General features: G+C 50.8%; 1 non-coding gene and 1 pseudogene across 1 annotated transcript; both read left to right on the top strand.

Moving 5' to 3' along the window:
* The first annotated feature begins 1528 nt into the window (after positions 1–1528).
* Positions 1529–1719, top strand: LOC137330288 (U2 spliceosomal RNA). The gene has a single exon (XR_010965027.1). It is a non-coding gene; the product is annotated as a U2 spliceosomal RNA (small nuclear RNA).
* A 3066-nt stretch (positions 1720–4785) lies between these two features.
* Positions 4786–4902, top strand: LOC137328996 (U2 spliceosomal RNA; annotated as a pseudogene).
* Positions 4903–5000: the final 98 nt, after the last annotated feature.

The raw sequence follows: 5000 nt of genomic DNA, 5'->3' as shown, positions 1-5000 counted from the left end.
CTGGGATTCGAAGCCCGGTCCTGACCACGAGACCACCGGGGAGAGCTGCCTCAAGTCCCTGAGGGACCTGGACACGAGGCCGAGGACACACGCACGCCTGCTGCACTGGCAGCAGCGACCAGCAGGGGGCTGACCGGCTGATCCTTCCCTTTCACAGGCAGGCTTTTGGCCCTCGCTCAAACGACAAAGGTGTTCAGAAGGAAGTCCTGGGGAGGAGGGAGGGAGGCAGGGAAATCAGCACAAAGCAGGTCCCCTGGAATCTCACACCTGCGTCCCAGAAAACAGGTCTCCTGGTCAAAGCAGTCCTGCCCCGTCCTGCCATTAACGTGACAATGGACAGGGCCCGGCAGCTTGAGACACATCTTTTTTTCAATATGCAAGTTCTTTTTAAAAAGGTTTCCTTCCACAGCAGCTCTGAGTAAGAGTGAGAGAGAGAGAGAGAGAGACACTGACTGACACTGACACTGACACTGACACTGACACTGACACACACACACACACACACACACACACACACACACACACACCGTCTCCCATCCGATTGGTGGACTATGGGATTGAAAATCGAACTTTGAGTTTCAATGCAGGGGGGAGAGCGCGAACGCAGCCCCTCCCAACTACCACACGCGCGTTGTTGTTGTTGTAATATAGAACTGCAAGTTGCCGTTGTCGTGGTCGTTTCGAATCAGCACAAAGTAGGTGCCTCCCTGGAATGTCACACCTGCGTCCCAGAAAACAGGTCTCCCGGTCAAAGCAGTCCCGCCCCGCCCTGGGATTAACATGACAACGGACAGGGCCCAGTCAGGGAGCAGCTTGAGAGACACCTTTCAATAGGCGCTTCTGAAACATTAACGCCTTGTTTCTTCCGACAGTTTAACCAGCGATTAACATGACAACGGACAGGGCCCAGTCAGGGAGCAGCTTGAGAGACGTCTTTCAATAGGCGCTTCTGAAACATTAACGCCTTGTTTCTTTCGACAGTTTAACCAGCCTTTAACACGCCTTGTGTTTTTATTTCCCATTTCCAGCCAGCCAGCCAGCCAGCCAGCCGAGCCGAGCCAGCATCTGCAGTATTTTTTTTGATTGGTCTTGCCTGCCGTGGAATGAATGTTTCAACACGAGCTGCTGATTGTCAGCACCTCACCTCTTTCTCAATTGGCCGTTGCAATCTCACTCGCTCACTCATCGTGAGACACGTCACGTCACTAGTTTTACTTAAAGAGGTTTCCTTCCACGGCAGTTCGTTAGTGACTGAGACTGACTGACGGAGGTCCGTTGAGACACAACCCTCCCCCATCTGATTGGTGGCCTACTGGCAAATTTACCAATCTGTCAAGCAATCCTGGCAAGAAAGGAAAAAACGGCAACTTCTTTAAACTCATCCACTGTTGCAATTAGAAACGGTGGCAAAAAATGTGGCCAGAGTGGGAGAGAACGGCAGTGCTTCGAGACTGCTTTCAACACCGGCAGCCAGAGAACAAAGAGGGAGGGCAAACAGGACCCGAGATCAATTCGCATCGAGCGCGGTATCGCTTCTCGGCCTTTTGGCTAAGATCAAGTGTAGTATCTGTTCTTATCAGTTTAATATCTGATACGTCCCCTATCTGGGGACCATATATTAAATTGATTTTTGGAACAGGGAGATGGAATAGGGGCTTGCTCCGTCCACTCCACGCATCGACCCAGTATTGCAGTGTCTCTGGGAACGGTGCACCTCCCTGTGGGGAGATATTCAAAAGGAAAAACAGCTCTTTCCCAGTGTCTCTGTGTGTGTGTGTGTGTGTGTGTGTGTGTGTGTTTTATTACTGAGAATAAAGCTGATATCTCTCTCTCTCTCTCTCTCTTACACTCAGAGCTGCTGTGGAAGGAAACCGTTTTAAAAAGAACTTTCTCAGCTCAGTGGTATTTTTTTCTTCTCCAAGGCTGAGTGCCGCTCGCACGGAGCGATATAATTCAAAGTGCAAAATAACTTGGCGTCGTTGACTTGAAACAAGCAGGGTCTGCTTCCAAATGAAAGCTGCGCTCCCGAACTGGACTGACTGTCTGTCTGTCTGTCTGTTTGTCAAGGGGTGGAAAAGGCGGCGGTGGTGGTGAGGGTGGAGCATTACGCACAGGAGGGGAGACTTTCTTTCAGAGGTGCCAATTAATCTGCAGCAGAAAGTCATCCCCCCCGACCGGGATTCGAAGCCCGGTCCTGACCACGAGACCACCGGGGAGAGTTGCCTCAAGTCCCTGAGGGACCTGGACACGAGGCCGAATACACACGCACGCCTGCTGCACTGGCAGCAGCGACCAACAGGGGGCTGACCGGCTGATCCTTCCCTTTCACAGGCAGGCTTTTGGCCCTCGCTGAAACGACAAAGGTGTTCAGAAGGAAGTCCTGGGGGGGAGGGAGGGAGGCAGGGAAATCAGCACAAAGCAGGTCCCCTGGAATCTCACACCTGCGTCCCAGAAAACAGGTCTCCTGGTCAAAGCAGTCCTGCCCCGTCCTGCCATTAACGTGACAATGGACAGGGCCCCGGCAGCTTGAGACACATCTTTTTTTCAATATGCAAGTTCTTTTTAAAAAGGTTTCCTTCCACAGCAGCTCTGAGTAAGAGTGAGAGAGAGTGAGAGAGAGAGAGACACTGACTGACACTGACACTGACACTGACACACACACTGACACACACACACACACACACACACACACACACACACACCGTCTCCCATCCGATTGGTGGACTATGGGATTGAAAATCGAACTTTGAGTTTCAATGCAGGGGGGAGAGCGCGAACGCAGCCCCTCCCAACTACCACACGCGCGTTGTTGTTGTTGTAATATAGAACTGCAAGTTGCCGTTGTCGTGGTCGTTTCGAATCAGCACAAAGTAGGTGCCTCCCTGGAATGTCACACCTGCGTCCCAGAAAACAGGTCTCCCGGTCAAAGCAGTCCCGCCCCGCCCTGGGATTAACGTGACAACGGACAGGGCCCAGTCAGGGAGCAGCTTGAGAGACACCTTTCAATAGGCACTTCTGAAACATTAACGCCTTGTTTCTTCCGACAGTTTAACCAGCGATTAACATGACAACGGACAGGGCCCAGTCAGGGAGCAGCTTGAGAGACGTCTTTCAATAGGCGCTTCTGAAACATTAACGCCTTGTTTCTTTCGACAGTTTAACCAGCCTTTAACACGCCTTGTGTTTTTATTTCCCATTTCCAGCCAGCCAGCCAGCCAGCCAGCCAGCCAGCCAGCCGAGCCGAGCCAGCATCTGCAGTATTTTTTTTGATTGGTCTTGCCTGCCGTGGAATGAATGTTTCAACACGAGCTGCTGATTGTCAGCACCTCACCTCTTTCTCAATTGGCCGTTGCAATCTCACTCACTCGCTGTGAGACACGTCACGTCACTAGTTTTACTCAAAGAGGTTTCCTTCCACGGCAGTTCGTTAGTGACTGAGACTGACTGACGTAGGTCCGTTGAGACACAACCCTCCCCCATCTGATTGGTGGCCTACTGGCAAATTTACCAATCTGTCAAGCAATCCTGGCAAGAAAGGAAAAAACGGCAACTTCTTTAAACTCATCCACTGTTGCAATTAGAAACGGTGGCAAAAAATGTGGCCAGAGTGGGAGAGAACGGCAGTGCTTCGAGACTGCTTTCAACACCGGCAGCCAGAGAACAAAGAGGGAGGGCAAACAGGACCCGAGATCAATTCGCATCGAGCGCGGTATCGCTTCTCGGCCTTTTGGCTAAGATCAAGTGTGTTCCTTTTCGGGCTTATTTGGATCTGAGCGGACTGGAACGCTGGCCGCGACCTCGTGCGCTCGCAAAGTGCGGACTTTGCTGTGATTGGTCGTTTGTGTGCTGGCTCCGCCCCTAAATTTGCATAAGGACCAAATCAACACTGCAATGGCAGGGAAGGGTTCCTGGTGAAAGCAGTCCTGCCACTGACATGACAATGGACAGGGCCCGGCAGCTTGAGACACATCTTTCTTTCAATAAGCAAGTCCTTTTTAAAAAAGTTTCCTTCCACAGCAGCTCTGAGTGAGAGAGAGAGAGAGAGAGAGAGAGACACTGACTCACTGACTGATACTGACACCGACACACACACACACACACATATTATTTATTATTATTTTAAACGACAAAGGTGTTCAGAAGGAAGTCCTGGGGGGAAGGCAGGCAGGGAGGGACGGACACAGGGAAGTCCGCACAAAACAGGTCCCCTGGAACCTCTGACCCAGAAAACCGGGTTCCTGGTGAAAGCAGTCCTGCCATTGACATGACAATGGACAGGGCCCGGCAGCTTGAGACACATCTTTCTTTCAATATGCAAGTTCTTTTTAAAAAAGTTTCCTTCCACAGCAGCTCTGAGTGAGAGAGAGAGAGAGAGAGAGAGAGACACTGACTGACTGACTGATACTGACACCGACACACACACACACACACACACACACACACACACACACACATATTATTTATTATTATTTTAAACGACAAAGCTGTTCAGAAGGAAGTCCTGGGGGGAAGGCAGGCAGGGAGGGACGGACACAGGGAAGTCCGCACAAAACAGGTCCTTTGGAACCTCTGACCCACAAAACCGGGTTCCTGGTGAAAGCAGTCCTGCCATTGACAGGACAATGGACAGGGCCCGGCAGCTTGAGACACATCTTTCTTTCAATATGCAAGTTCTTTTTAAAAAAGTTTCCTTCCACAGCAGCTCTGAGTGTGAGGGAGAGAGAGAGAGAGACACTGACTGACTGACTGATACTGACACCGACACACACACACACACACACACATATTATTTATTATTATTTTAAATTGATTTTTAGAACAGGGAGATGGAATAGGGGCTTGCTCCGTCCACTCCACGCATCGACCCAGTATTGCAGTGTTTCTGGGAACGGTGCAGCTCCCCGTGGGGAGATATTCAAAAGGAAAAACAGCTCTTTCCCAGTGTCTCTGTGTGTGTGTGTGTGTGTGTGTGTGTGTGTGTGTGTATTATTACTGAGAAT

Source organism: Heptranchias perlo, chromosome 12 (assembly GCF_035084215.1).
Source record: "Heptranchias perlo isolate sHepPer1 chromosome 12, sHepPer1.hap1, whole genome shotgun sequence".
NCBI lineage: Eukaryota > Metazoa > Chordata > Chondrichthyes > Hexanchiformes > Hexanchidae > Heptranchias > Heptranchias perlo.
Note: the sequence above shows the minus strand (reverse complement) of the source record. Positions and strands in the feature narration are given on the sequence as shown.